General features: G+C 49.2%; 1 protein-coding gene across 5 annotated transcripts in view; it reads left to right on the top strand.

The window, feature by feature from the left end:
* Positions 1-11,484: 11,484 nt before the first annotated feature.
* GJC1 (gap junction protein gamma 1) overlaps positions 11,485-15,434 on the top strand; it is a 32,894-nt gene continuing 28,944 nt past the window's right edge. For 2 of the 5 annotated variants that reach the window (XR_010124729.1, XM_054457436.2), the window contains exon 1: positions 12,080-12,306. The gene's annotated coding sequence lies outside the window, so the exon portion shown is untranslated. Of the gene's footprint in view, positions 11,741-12,079; positions 12,307-12,394; positions 12,857-15,434 lie in introns of those variants that run through there. The other 3 variants (XM_054457437.2, XM_063656824.1, XM_063656823.1) reach the window with 3 other exon arrangements.

Genomic DNA, 15,434 nt, shown 5'->3' with positions numbered 1-15,434 from the left:
CCAGATAATATGGCTAGGCTGAGGCCGCTTCCTGGTGGAGGCTGTCTGTAACACCCCCACCCCCCACCACCCACCCTTTTATAAACAGGCATTGAGTTCCAAGGACCTCCTAGCATTTGTCCAAGGACAGCCCCAAGGGCCACAGGCCTGAAGCCAGAAAGTACCTTTGGTATCCACTAATCTTTCTGAGAAGACTTCACATATTTTTTAATTTAATTTTTTTTTTTTCCGAGGCAGAGTCTCACTCTGTCGCCCAGGCTGGAGTGCAGTGGTGCTCACTGCAACCTCTGCCTCCCGGCTTCAAGCAATTCTCCTGCCTCAGCCTCCTGAGTAGCTGGGACTACCCAGCTAGTTTTTGTCTTTTTGGGTAGAGACGGTCACCATGTTGGCCAGGGTGGTCTTGAACTCCTGATCGCAGGTGATCCCCCCAGCTTGGCCTCCCAAAGTGCTGGGATTACAGGCATGAGCCACCACGCCTGGCCAAAAGAACTTTTTTGACAACAAAAAAATCTGGTTCAGTCAACATCCCTATGGGCAGGGGCAGGGAGAAGCAGTATAATGTGTCCCACAGGTTAACTGAAACTGCTGGGATTAGTGGAAAGGGAGGGTGGTGTTTCCCACTAATACCTCTCTCCCATTAGCAGGAGTAATCAATAACTTCTCTTTTTTTTTTTTTTTTTTTTTGAGATAGAGTCTCACACTGTCACCCAGGCGGGAGTGCAGTGGCGTGATCTCAGCTCACTGCAACCTCCGCCTCCTGGGTTCACGTGATTCTCCTGCCTCAGCCTTCCAAGTAGCTGGGATTACAGGTGCATACCACCACACCCGGCTAATTCTTTTCAATTTTTAGCAGAGATGGGGTTTCACTATATTGGACAGACTGGTCTCGAACTCCTGACCTCGTGATCCACCCACCTCGGCCTCCCAGAGTGCTGGGATTACAGGCGTGAGGCACCGCGCCCGGCAAGAATAATCAATAACTTTAACAGTTCTTACTAACCAGCCAGTCTGGGGCAGGCAGGACTCCCCTGTTCCCAACAAGCAGCATTCTCAAAACTTTTTCTGGGCCGGGCTCAGTGGCTCACGCCTATTATCCTAGCACTTTGGGAAGCTGAGGCGGGTGGATTGCCTGAGCTCAGGAGTTCAAGACCAGCCTGGAGAACACTGTGAAACCCCGTCTCTACTAAAAATACAAAAAATTAGCCAAGCATGGCAGTGTGCGCCTGTAATCTCAGCTACTCAGGAGTCTGAGGCAGGAGAATCGCTTGAACCCGGGAGGCGGAGGTTGCAGTGAGCCGAGATCCGCCATTGCACTCTAGACTGGGTGACAGAGCGAGACTCCATCTCAAAAAAAAAAAAAAAATTTACCTCTCTGGGCCTCTTTCCATCTTCCAAGACAGAAGAATCTGCTCTGAGTTTACCAGCCAAGTGGGGACCCTGGAAAGTGTGTAATGGAAATAGTGACACATTGCAGCCTTCAGATTGACCCTACTGTTCCCAAACCACAGAGCCCCAGGGCGACTCTCAAGTTCTCAAATTGGGTTTTGATCCTTTCCTGCCTGAGCCCCATGTGGATTAAAAGTGATGTGGTTCTCACAGCACCCAGCTTTACCACTCTCTGCCAAAGGCTGGAAATGAGATCCATTTCCCTGTTTGAAACTTACAGCTTTTTTCCCCTTCCCTCCAGCAGTGGTCTTTCTTGTTCTAGGAATGGTGAGCCTTCATTCACTTATTCACTCAGCATATCCTTCCTAAGTACCTACAATTTGCTGGCCTCTGTTCCAGGAGCTGGGACGCAGTGCCCCTGCCTTCGGGGAGCTCACATTGTAGCAGACACCCTGGTTTGCTCCATATCCTGGCGAATGCCTGGGCCCAAGAGCCTCTAGCCTGGAATTCTGACCTCAGTTTCCCCACCAGTAATGGGATTAAAGGAAATCACTAGCTGCCAAGGTGGTAGAGGAGAGAAAGAAGTCTTGACTAGAAGACAAGAGCCTTAGGTTATATTTTAGGTTTTGGGGGTTTTTTAGGGTTTTTTGTTTGTTTGTTTTTGAGACAGGGCCTTGCTCTGCTCTGTTGCCTAGGCTAGAGTGCAGCCTCAACTTCCTGTGCTCAAGCGATCCTCCCAAGTAGTTGAGACTACAGGTGCAGGCCACCATGCCTGTTCATTTTTACATTTTTTGTAGAGACAAGGTTTCACTACATTGCCCAGGCTGGTCTCAAACTCCTGGGTTTAAGCAATCCTCCCACTTTGGCCTCCCAAAGTGCTGAGATTATAAGCGTGAGCCACTGTGGCCAGCCTACTTGTTTTTTAAAGTATCTACAAGTGGCCGGACATGGTGGCTCACGCCTGTAATCCCAACACTTTGGGAGGCTGAGGCGGGTGGATCACCTGAGGTCAGGAGTTCAAAACCAGCCTGACCAACATGGCGAAATCCTGTCTCTACTAAAAATACAAAATTAGTGGGTGTGGTGGCCCGTGCCTGTAATCCCAGCTGTTCAGGAGGCTGAGGCAGGAGAATCGCTTAAACCCAGAAGGTGGAGGTTGCAGTGAGCCGCGATCACGCTATTGCACTCCAGCTTGGGCAACAAGAGCAAAACTCCGTCTCAAAAAAAAAAAAAAACGTTGCTCTATCAGAAGAGAGACAGAGCTGCAGGCTTGGTGGCTTGGTAATAAGGTAACAAATTAGAAAGTAAATGTATTGCCCGGTGCGGTGGCTCACGCCTGTAATCCCAGCACTTTGGGAGGCCGAGGCGGGCGGATCATGAGGTCAGGAGATCGAGACCATCCTGGCTAACACGGTGAAACCCTGTCTCTACTAAAAATAAAAAAAAATAGCTGGGCATGGTGGCGCATGCCTGTAGTTCCAGCTACTTGGAAGGCTGAGGTGGGAGGATCACTTGAGCCTAGGTGGTTGAGGCTGTGGTGAGCTGTGATCATGCTGCTGCACTCCAGCCTGGGCAACAGAGTGAGACCCTGTCTCAAAGAAAACAAAAAGAAAAAGAAAAAAAAAAAAAAGGCAACAATAAAAGATGGGGAATTTTCCCTTCCAGATTCATTCATGAATCTATAGGAAAATAATACCTAATGAACATTTGTATATATAAAAATACATTTATATATTTATAGTTATATATATATACACATATATATATATAATCAAATGTTTTAATACCATTTTAAAGGTTTTTTTTTTGAGACAGAGTCTCCCTCTGTTGCCAGGCTGGAGTGCAGTGGTGTGATCTCGGCTCACTGCAACCAACCTCTGCCTCCTGGGTTCAAGCCATTTTCCTGCCTCAGCCTCCCAAGTAGCTGAAACTACAGGCATGCACCACCATGCCTGGCTAACTTTTTTGTATTTTTAGTAGACGGGGTTTTGCTGTGTTGGCCAGGCTGGTCTTGAACTCCTGAGCTCATGTGATACACCCGCCTTGGCCTCCCAAACCAAAGTGCTGGGATTATAGGCATGAGCCACTGTGCCTGACCTTAAAGGTTTTCTTTTTTTTTTTTTCTGAGACGGAGTCTCGCTCTGCCACCCAGGCTGGCTCACTGCAAGCACCGCCTCCCGGGTTCACGCCATTCTCCTGCCTCAGCCTCCTGAGTAGCTGGGACTACAGGCGCCCGCCACCATGCTCCGCTAATTTTTTTGTATTTTTAGTAGAGACAGGGTTTCACCGTGTTAGGATGGTCTCAATCTCCTGACCTTGTGATCTACCTGCCTCGGCCTCCCAAAGTGCTGGGATTAGTCATGAGCCACCACACCCAGCCTAAAGGTTTTCATTTGTCTTAATGTGCCATAGAAAAGCACACTATCAAAAGTATGCAGCTCAGCCGGGCGTGGTGGCTCATGCATGTAATCCCAGCACTTTGGGAGGCGGGGCAGCGGTGGGGCAGGGGGAATATCACTTCTGGCCAACATGGTGAAACCCTGTATGTACTAAAAATACAAAAATTAGCCGGGTGTGGTGGCACACACCTGTAATCAAGCTACTCAGGAGGCTAGGACAGGAGAATCAGTTGAACCCGGGAGGTGGAGGTTGCAGTGATCCGAGATGGTGCCACTGCACTCCAGCCTGGGTGACAGAGTGAGACTCTGTCTCAAGAAAACAAACAGGCCAGGCTCAGTGGCTCATGCCTGTAATCCCATCACTCTGGGACGCTGAGGCAGGTGGATCACCTGAGGTCAGGAGTTTGAGACCATCCTGGCCAACATGGCGAAACCCCATGTACTAAAAATACAAAAATTAGTCAGGTGTGGTGGTGCGCACCTGTAGCCCCCAGCTACTCAGGAGCCCGAGGCAGGATAATAGCTTGAACCTGGGAGGCGGAGGTTGCAGTGAGCTGAGATTGCGCCATTGCACTCCAACCTGGGTGATAGAATGAGACTCCATCTCAAAAAAAAAAAAAAAAAAGAAGAAAAAGAAAAAAAAAAAATCAACCAAGTATGCAGGTCAATGTACTAACTGAACACACCTGTGTATTCAGCGCCCATCTCAAGAACAGTGAACTGCCTGAAGAGTTCATCTTGCCCGCTACTCAGAAAAGCTGATGCACTGCAAACAGCAGGTTTTCCCAATACAGAAAGAGTTTAATGAATGTAGAGGTGGCTACACGAGAGACTGGAGTTTATTACTCAAATCAGTCTCCCCCAAAATTCAGAGACTAGGGTTTTTTAAGGATAATTTGGCGGGCAGGGGGCTAGGGAGTGGGGAATGCTGATGGTTGGGTTGGGGATGAAATCATAGGGGGTTGAAGCTGTCTTCCATTCCTGGGTGGCATCCAGAACTAGTTGAGCCAGTTTACTGATCTGGGTGGCACCAGCTGGTGCCTCAGAATGCAGGATCTGAAAAAATATCTCATACCAATCTCAAGATTTTTTTTTGTTTGAGACAGGCTGTCACTCTGTCACCCAGGCTGGAGTACAGTGGTGTGATCATGGCTCACTGCAGCCTCAGCCTCCCTGGGCTTAGGAGATCCTCCCTGCTCTGCCTCCCAAGTATCTGGGACTACAGATGTGTGCCACCATGCCCAGCTCCTTTTTTTTTTTTTTTTTTTTAAAACAGGGTTTCACCATATTGCCCAAGCTGGTCTCGAACTCCTGGGCCCATGTGCTCCACTCACCCTACCCTCTCAAAGCGTTGGGATTACAGGCGTGAGCCACCATGCTGGCCAATATTGGGTTTTATAATAGTAATGTCATCCATAGGAACAAAGGAGCAATTGGAGAGGTTAGGAATCTTTTTTTTTTTTTTTTTTTGAGACAGAGTCTCGCTCTGTCACCGAGGCTGGAGTGCAGTGGTGCCATCTTGGCTCACTGCAAGCTCCACCTCCCGGGTTCACGCCATTCTCCTGCCTCAGCCTCCCGAGTAGCTGGGACCACAGGCACCCGCCACCACGCCCAGCTAACTTTTTGTAGTTTTAGTAGAGACGGGGTTTCACCTTGTCAGCCAGGATGGTCTCGATCTCCTGACCTCGTGGTCCACCCGCCTCAGCCTCCCAAAGTGCTGGGATTACAGGCGTGAGCCACCGTGCCCGGCTGAGGTTAGGAATCTTATGGCCTCTGGCTGCATGACTCCTGAGCCCTAATTTCTAATCTTTTTGTTTTTTTTGAGATGGAGTTTCACTCTTGTTGCCCAGGCTGGAGTGCAGTGGTGTGGTCTCGGCTCACCGCAACCTCTGCCTCCCGGGTTCAATCAATTCTCCTGCCTCAGCCTCCCGGGTAGCTGGGATTATAGGCATGCACCACCAAGCCCAGCTAATTTTTTTTGTATTTTCAGTAGAGGCAGGGTTTCTCCATGTTGGTCAGGCTGGTCTTGAACTCCTGACCTCAGGTGATCTGCCTGCCTTGGCCTCCCAAAGTGCTCCGATTACAGGTGTGAGCCACTGGCCTGGCCCCTAATTTCTAATCTTACAGCTGATTTGCTAGTTTTACAAAGGCAGTCTGGTCCCCAGGCAGAGGGGATTTATTTTGGGAAAGGACTGTTATCATCTTTGTTTCCAAATTAAATTATAAAGTCAATTCCTCCCATGGAGAACTCAGCCTATTCCCAGGAATGAACAAGGGCATCTTGGAGGTTAAAAGTAAGATGGAGTCGGTTAGGTCAGATCTCTTTCACTGTTGTAATTTTCCTGTGTCAGATTTTTCTTTTTGTTGTTGTTTATTGAGACAGTCTCTCTCTGTTGCCCAGGCTAGAGTGCAGTGGCGAGATCTTTGCTCACTGCAACCTCCGCCTCCTGGGTTCAAGTGATTCTCGTGCCAAGTAGCTGGGATTACAGGCATGTGCAACCACTGCCGGCTACTTCTTTTGTATTTTATTTTATTTAATTTATGTATTTATTTATTTAAGACAGAGTCTTGCTCTGTCACCCAGGCTGCAGTGCAATGGCGCAATCTTGGCTCACTGCAACCTCCACCTCCTGGGTTCAGGCAATTCTCCTGCCTCAGCCTCCCGAGTAGCTGAGATTACAGGCGCCCACCACCACGCCTGGCTAATTTTTTGTATTTTTAGTAGAGATGGGGTTTCACCATGTTGGCCAGGTTGGTCTTGAACTCCTGACGTCAGGTGATCCACCTGCCTCAGCCTCCCAAAGTGCTGGGATTACAGGTGTGAGCCACCGCACCCGGTCTTTTTTTGTATTTTGAGTAGAGACGGGGGTTCACCATGTTGTCCAAGCTGGTCTCGAACTCCTGACCTTAGGTGATCCGCCACCTCAGCCTCCCAAAATGCTTGGGATTACAGGCATGAGCCACCGTCCCCAGCCTGTGTCAGATTTTTCTCACTGTCATGATTTTTGCAAAGGCAGTTTCAACAGAACAGGGCCAGCCCCGCCCCCCCCAAAACCCCTCATGCTCCTTTCCAGTAACTATCCTGCCTGCCAAGTAACCACTATCCTTCCTTACTTCTTTCTTTCTTTCTTTTTTTTTTTTTTGAGACAGAGTCTTGCTCTGTCACCCAGGCTGAAGTGCAGTGGCGGGAGCTTGGCTCACTGCAACCTCTGCCTCCTGGGTTCAAGCAGTTCTCACAGGTGCATGCCACCACGCCCAGCTAATTTTTGTATTTTTAGTAGAGACAGAGTTTCACCATATTGGTCAGGCTGGTCTCGAACTCATGACCTCAGGTGATCCACCTGCCTCAACCTCCCAAAATGCTGGGATTACAGGTGTGAGGCACTGCACCTAGCCCACTATCCTTACTTCTAATTTTTTTTTTGAGACCAAGTCCTGCTGTGTCCCCAGGCTGGAGTGCAGTGGCGCAATCTTGTCTCACTGCAACCTGCAACTCAGCCTCCCAAGTAGCAGGAATTACAGTCTCACACCACCACGCCCGGCTAATTTTTTGTATTTTTAGTAGAAATGGGGTTTCACCATGTTAGCCAGGCTGGTCTCAAACTTCTGACCTCGGGTGATCCACCTGCCTCACCCTCCCAAAGTGCTGGGATCATAGGCGTGAGCCACTGCGCCCAGCCCACTGGCCTTACTTCTTCTTCTTTTTTTAAGATAGAGCCTTGCTCTATACCCAAGCTGGAGTGCAGTGACAGAATCTCCACTCACTGCAACCTCTGACTCCCTGGTTCAAGCAATTCTCGTCTCAGCCTCCCGAGTAGCTGGGATTACAGGCATGCGCCACCACGCCCAGCTAATTTTTGTATTTTTAGTAGAGACGGGGTTTAGTGCTGGGATTACAGGCGTAAGCCACTGCGCCTTACTTCTTTTTTTTTTGAGTTTCGCTCTTGTTGCCCCAAGCTAGAGTACAATGGCACGATCTCAGCTCACTGCAACCTCTGCCTCCGGGGTTCAAGCAATTCTCCTGCCTCAGCCTCCTGAGTAGCTGGGATTACAGGTGTGCGCCACCACACCCATCTAATTTTTTGTATATTTAGTAGAAATGGGTTTTCACCATGTTAGCCAGGCTGGTCTCGAACTCCTGACCTTAGGTGATCTGCTCGCCTCAGCCTCCCAGAGTGCTGGGATTACAGGCATGAGCCACTGCGCCTGGCCAACTGTCCCTACTTCTAATGGCATGGATTAGTTTTACTTGTTTTTTTTTGTTGTTGTTTGTTTGTTTTTAAAATGCGGTTTTGCTCTGTCACCCAGGCTGGAGTGCAGTGGTGCAGTGGTTCAGTGGTGCAATCACAGCTCACTGCAGCCTCAACTTCCCCAAGCTCAAGTGATCTTCCCACCTCACCACCTCAGCCTCCGGAATAGCTGAGACACCAGGCACATGCCACCATGCCTGGCTAATTTTTGTATTTTTTGTAGAGGTAAGGTTTTGCCATGTTGCCAAGGCTGGTCTTGAACTACTGAGCTCAAGTGATCCGCCCACCTTGGCCTCCCTAAGCGCTGGGATAACAGGCGTGAGCCACAGCATCTGGCCAGTTTTGTCTGTTTTTGAAGTTTTTGTAAATGGAAACTTTTGTGAGATCCATCTTGTGTGTAAATGTAGATTGTTTATTTTCATTGCAGCATAATGTACGTAACACAATTTATCTAGCCATTCTATGGTTGACAGGCATTTTGGGTAGTTTCTAGTTTTTTGACTTATTATAAATGGTGCTGCTATGAATACTCTAGTACAAGTATTTTGGTGAACATTTGTACACATTTTTGTGGAATTGCCATGGAATTCCAAAGTCATAGGGCATTCATAGGTTCAGCTTTAGTAGTGTAGTGGCGGAAAGGTGTGATACCTTTCCTCATCCATCATAAGGATCACAGCTGACACTCCTATAACAAAAGCCAGATTAACAAGAGAAGGGCATAACCAAGTTATTTAACCAAAGTTTTATGTAACACAAAAGACTTCGGAAATGAAAACCTCAAAGGGCCGAGTGCGGTGGCTCACACCTGTAATCCCAGCACTTTGGAAGGCCGAGGCGGGTGGATCACGAGGTCAGGAGTTCAAGACCAGCCTCACCAACATAGTGAAAACCAGTCTCTACTAAAAATACAAAAAAAATTAGGTGGGCGTGGTGGTGTGCGCCTGTAGTCCCAGCTGCTTGGGAGGCTGAGGCATGAGAATCAGTTGAACCTGGGAGGCGGAGGTTGCAGTGAGCTGAGATCACGCCACTGCACTCCAGCCTGGGCGATGGAGAGAGACTCTGTCTCTCTCTCTCTCTCTCTCACACACACACACACACACACACACAAACCCTCCATACCCAAGGACAATTGTCGGTTTTTATGCTTAGGTTCAATGCAGAATGGACAAGCAGAATGTGATCAGACAAAAGGGGTATGATCTAATTTAACAGACTGAGCGGGGAACCCAACAAGGCTTGTCGGTTCAAATTCTTCTTGGCTTCCCAGTGTTAACATTCCTTCCTCCAGGGTATTCCTTCCTGGTTCCTCTGGAATGAGGGTCTTCAAGGGGGAAGAGAGAAGGGGGAGAGTGACCTTTCTGGTTTTATGGCTTGCTTTGGGGGAGAGGGGTTCTAGTTTCTATGACCTGCCTTGGGGAAGAGTAATTTTTATTTCTATGACTCGCTTCAGGGGAGAAAGGGGCGGGAGACGGGAGGGCAGGAGAAGGTCAGAGAGAGACTTTGCTTCTGAGGCCTTCCAATCTCCTTTAGTTCAAAGCACTCAGCATGCCAAAGCTCCATATTTTGGGATATTGTTTTCTTTCTTTTTTAAAGAGATGGGGTCTCACTCTGTCTTCCAGGCTGGAGTGTAGTGGCATAATCATAGCCCACTGCAGTTACCTGAGTAGCTGGGACTACAGCCACCACGCCCTGGGATATCATTTTGGGAGCCTCAACGGTAGATATTGTCAGTTTTGCAAAGTCCGCTGGGTGCGGTTGCTCATGTCTGTAATTCCAGCTCTTTGGGAGGCCAAGGCGGGCAGATCACTTGAGGTCAGGATTTGAGACCAGCCTGGCCAACATGGTGAAACCCCGTTTCTACTAAAAATACAAAAATTAGCCAGGCATGGTGGCGGGCGCCTGTATTCCCAGCTACTCCGGAGGCTGAGGTAGTAGAATCTTTTGAACCTGGGAGGCGGACATTGCAGTGAGCCGAGATCACCCCACTGCACTCCAGCCTGGGCGACAGAGTGGGACTCTGTTGCAAAAACAACAACAAAGTGATTTAGGCCGGGCACGGTGGCTCATGCCTGTAATCCCAGCACTTTGGGAGGCCGAGGCAGGTGGATCACAAGGTAAGCAGATCGAGATCATCCTGGCCAACATGGTGAAACCCTGTCTCTACTAAAAATACAAAAATTAGCTGGGCGTGGTTGCGCGCGCCTGTAGTCCCAGCTACTCGGGAGGCTGAGGCAGGAGAATCGCTTGAACCGGGGAGGTGGAGCTTGCAGTGAGCCTAGTTGGAGCCACTGCACTCCAGCCTGGTGACAGAGCGAGACTTTCCCTCAAAAAAAAAAAAAAAAGTTATTTGTACTAGTTTACAGTTGCAGGCTGTGAGAATTTTAATATTTTATTCAACAGGTACAATGATGTTTCCTGTGTTATTTTAGTTACATGCTATTTATTATTTCCAGGTATTTTCAGAGTTTTCACCCTGGTCATTTTATTTTTTTCACTTATTTTTTTGAGACAGGGTCTCACTCTGTCGCTCAGGCTGGAGTGCAGTGGTGCGATCTCAGCTTACTGCAGCCTTGACCTCCCGGGCTCAAGCGATCCTCCCACCTCATGCTTGGAGTAGCTAGGATCACAGGTGCGCGTCACCACACCCGGCTAATTTTTGTATTTTTTGTAGAGATGGGGGTTTTGGCATATTGCCCAGGCTGGTCTGGAACCCCTGGGCTCAAGCAATCCGCCTGCCTGGGCCTCCCAAAGTGCTGGAATTACAGGCGTGAGCCACCGCACCCATCCCACACTTGTCATTTTAAATACATCTGTAGAAAGGCAATGTGATAAGGCGTGGGGACAGACTACAGCAATCACAGGGAGAAGTACTTAAATGCTCCGAGGCCAAGCAGGTCATGAAATGATTTAAGCAGCTGAGTGGGGACATTGCCTACCCGGACAAGGTGACTCAAGAGGAGCTGCCATGTGAAAAGAGAAGCTCAAAGTAAGCACGTTTTGACTTTTTAGGGAGGCCAGAAATCTGGATTTTAATATTTTGGTAACTAATTCATATTTTTGGAAAACATACTGGCCACACAAAACTGGTCAGTGCATTAGATGCCTAGCCTTCAAGTTTTCCAGTCTGGGGCTACCCCTTAGGGCTTGGCTTTGGGTGGGGGAGTTTGACTTGCAGCAAGTAACCTCACTTGTTAGCGCTTAATTTCCCCTCTGGTCAAAAGGGCAAAATAATAAAAGCCTATCCATGGGCATTCTGATGCTCAGATGAGATAATTCCAGAGGTCGCCCATCTCTTTACTAAGCCTTCCTTTATTACCCAAAGTCGCACTCTACTTAAAGCATTTGGAGAATTTTCGGTTTCCTACTGGGCATTTTAAAACTCGGGATTCCTATGCATGAAAATTTTTCCCAAGTCCTCTGAATGGGATCCTGCTGGGATGCAAAGAGTTAAGAGGAAATAGCCTATTAGGGTCTTGCTAATCCGAGAAGTTTAGGACCTGAAAAGTATCTAGAGCACTGCTAAGAGCCCCAACTCAAAGACGCTAGGGTAGCTAGATCCACGCAGGGCCCGCCAGATTCTCGAGGAATTGTAGAGCAGAACCTAGGAGGAGACATTAGCATCCCATGCTACAATGGACCAAGGCCTCGGCGGAGCGCGCAGAAGACAACTCTGGGCCCGCTAAACCAACCCAGGATACCCAGGTAAGGCGGGAACCCACGGCGCCGTTAGCGGCCCGCTCAAACTGAGGTGCGGCTGGCAAGGGACTCTCGCCCGAAAATCAGCTTGGAGGAATGAACTGTCCGGAGCGAAGTCTGCGCCCACCCGGGGTCCAGACTCCACGCGGGTGACTCCCACGCGCGCCGCGCCTTCGCCGCGTCCCGGCCTATCCGAGAGCGCTGCGAGGACTCGACCGCGGAAAGTTGGCGCTCGCGTCGCTTCCCGCGCGTTCTGGGGCGCCCCCTCCCACTCGCGCTCCACGTGCCGCGCGCCCCCCGCTCCCGGGCCGCGGCGGGACGCCCCCGCCCCCACCGCAGCGCGCAGTGCGCAGGCGCCTTCCCGCGGGTCGCGGCGGCGGGAGCGGGAGGCGGCGGCGGCGGCGGCAGCGGCTTCTGCCTCGGCTGGAGACTGAGGCGAAGGTGGCAGCGGCGGAGGAGGTGGAGGAGAGGCGAGGGTGAAGGCGATGGCGACGCTGGGCACATGAGGCCGCGACTGGCGGGACGGGCCGAGGCCCGGCGGAGGAGGCGGCTCCGGGGGAACCCGCCGCCGGGTGAGGGGCGGCCGCAGGGCCGGCTGAGGAGAAGCGGGCCAGGGGCGGGGTCCCAGGGGGAGGCGGGAGAACTCGTGGGGAGCCCGGAGAGGGGCCGAGAAGAACCTCCGGAGGTCCGGGGAGGAGCGCGGCCGGAGCGGGGGGAGGAAGGGGGCGCCGCCGAGGTGTTCCCGCCGAGTCCGGAGGGGCGTCGCCGGCCCGCGTCCTGCCACTGCCTCCGGCGCACCCTCCCTCTTTGTCCCCAGGCTCACGGCTCCCAAATCGGGAGGGAAACGGTTCGGGGGTGTCCTGGGCCGCAGAGGTGTCAGGGGACTGTCGGGGAGCCCGGGCAGAAGCGGCGCGCACTCGGCGGCGCCCCGGCGGTGCCGACAACTATCCGGGCGGTTAGGGGCGCAGGGCGGAGCCGGGCCGCCCGTCGCCGCCCGGGCTCTTCGCGGGCTGCTCTTTGTCTCCCCGACCTCGGTCCCTGCGTCTCCGGTGGCGTGCGGGCTCGTCTGAGGCTTTCCGCATCTCCCGGCTGGAACTCCTGCCTTCCGGGGGTTAGAGGAGGGTTCGTTCCAGGGCTGGAAGCGGGAAAGCGGGGCGGAAGGACTGGGCTCATCGCCCCCTGATTAACTCGTTGTCTTTACTTAAAATGACTTTTCCCCCACTTTGTCAAACTTTAGAGAACTGTTTTGTGTGTGTGTGTGTGTGTGTGTGTGTGTGTGTGTGTGTGTGTGTTTTTCCCTTAAGTCTCTAGCTTCAAAATTAAGAGTAGGCGCTACCGCTGTGATTGTGGGCAGTTGTGTGGTTGGCGGCTGCGTTTGGAGCTCTGAGTTGAAAAGATGTCCGTGAATGTATGGTTTAGATTTTGTTCTTTTTTTTGCGACTGTCTGATTGGGAGTACTTTTCCTTTGCGAAATGGGCGAATTTGGTTTTCTTTTTGTTCATTGAGAACTGGCAGTGATACCGATTTCATTATGCTCATGCTTAATTTTGTTAGCATCGAGACGATGTGAAATCGAGTAAGTTAAGTTTGAATAAGTTCAGGCTGAGGGTCATCTTGTATGCCTGATAAGTCTAAATTTGTTATATGTTTGTGTCGTGTACACGTTCAAGTGAATATATGTGAAAGCGCTATAAAAAATCAAACTATATAAATGAAAGGGATTTTAATTTCCTGATAAGCAGGAAACAGCATATCTCCAGTACGTTAATATCTGTAGAAAAATGCGTTAATAATGTCATTTAGGAATAAAATATTTCTCTCCCTAGAGAGGGTTTAGGTATTATTCAGAGTAAAAGAGCAAAAAAATTTCAACATCAGAGGGTATGGAAAAAAACAGAAAAATACCCTTACTTCCAGAGCTCCTGATTAAAATATTGTGAGTTGTGGGTTAAGTTTACTGATTTAAAAAAAAACTTAGCATAGAGTTGTATCACTGCAGTTGCTTTGAATGTCTTAAGTACTGTGTAATGGCAGAATTAAAGAAACACGAACTAACTTTTCTGGGTAGAAGGTAAAAAGCTCCAATAAACAGATCTTAGTTTTCCCCAGATTTTTGTGCCCAGAGTGCTGTAGGCAAAGGGCGTATTGAAGAGATACATAGAAGTTATATGGAAGGTCTGTTAATATTTGTCCTGATTTGTAATGGCTTAATATTATTTACTACTTAAACTGCTGTGCATTTTTCCAAAGCATTTCAAACAACCTCTTCAAAGGCCAGCACTTTTAACTTTTGAGGTTGTGTGACTTAAGAATTTTTTTCTACCAGGTAGCCACCACAGTTCTCTTAAAAAGGAGCAAAAGACCTGGTAATTTTCTCTCTAATCAATTCATGAAAGTAAAATTGAGTTTTAGCCTTTAATCCAAAGGACTTAACATATCTCCAACATAACAATCTTACTTATAAATGCTGTTATCCTTTGTCAGTTAAATTTTATTCTTATATTTGTATAAGTCAGCCAAAGGGAAGGAATGCAGGGTTCTGTTTCTGATTAGTCCACTTCCCCCCAGGTCCAGGCTTGCCTATCAATTCAGTAATGAGGATCTTAGAATACAGGATGTGTAATTTAAATCCAGAGCATCGTTCTCTTAACAAATGTTTAGTGTTTGTTCCACGCCTAATTCAATGCAAAGTGATGAGTTCCAAAAAACTATTGCTTTATTTGCCGTTTGTTCACATTTCAAAATTGGTGAGGTGTGTTCTTTTTTCTTTTTCCTTTTTTTTTTTTTTTTGAGACGGAGTCTTGCTCTGTCGCCCAGGCTAGAGTGCAGTGGCTGGGACTACAGGCACCCGTCACCACGCCCAGCTAATTTTTTTTTGTATTTTTAGCAGAGATGGGGTTTCACCATGTTAGCCAGGATGGTCTCGATCTCCTGACCTCGTGATCCGCCCGCCTTGGCCTCCCAAAGTGCTGGGATTACAGGCGTGAGCCACCGTGCCCGGCCATCCTTTTTTTTTTCAAAGACGTTGCTATGTTGCCCAGGCTGTCATAGTATACTGCAGCCTCAAATTCCTGGGCTCAAGCCATCCTCCTGCCTCAGCCTCCTGAGAATACCCAGCTAATTTCTTTTTTCCCCTCCTTTCCTGTCCTGTCCTGTCCTTCCTTCCTATAGTTAAGTTTCACTAGGGGGTATGATTACTTATTTCTGAACTTATGCTGTTCTTGTAGTGTAGAAATACATGTGGCTCCTATTCAAAATATTTGATAAAAATTTAGGTTTTTTTTTTTTTTTTTTTGAGACGGAGTTTAGCTCTTGTTGCCCAGGCTGGAGTGCAATGGTGCTATCTTGTCTCACTGCAACCTCCGCCTCCCGGGTTCAAGCGATTCTCGTGCCTCAGCCTCCCAAGTAGCTGGGATTACAGGAATGTCCCACCATGCCCAGCTAATTTTGTATTTTTTAGTAGAGACAAGGTTTCACCATGTTGGTCAGGCTGGTCGCCAACTCTTGACCTTAGGTGATCCTCCTGCCTCTGCCTCCCAAAGTGCTAGGATTACAGGTGTGAGCCACCGCACTCGAGCAGATTATTATTTTTGTAAGACCATTCCTTTGAGAATAGGTATGATGGGGGAGGGGGGAGGGATAGCATTAGGAGATATACCTAATGCTAAATGACGAGTTAATGGGTGCAGCACACCAACAT

The sequence above is a fragment of the Pongo pygmaeus genome, chromosome 19 (genome assembly GCF_028885625.2).
Source record: "Pongo pygmaeus isolate AG05252 chromosome 19, NHGRI_mPonPyg2-v2.0_pri, whole genome shotgun sequence".
In the NCBI taxonomy this organism is placed as follows: Eukaryota; Metazoa; Chordata; class Mammalia; order Primates; family Hominidae; genus Pongo; species Pongo pygmaeus.
The sequence above is the reverse complement of the archived record's forward strand: the minus strand, read 5'-3'. Positions and strand labels throughout refer to the sequence as shown.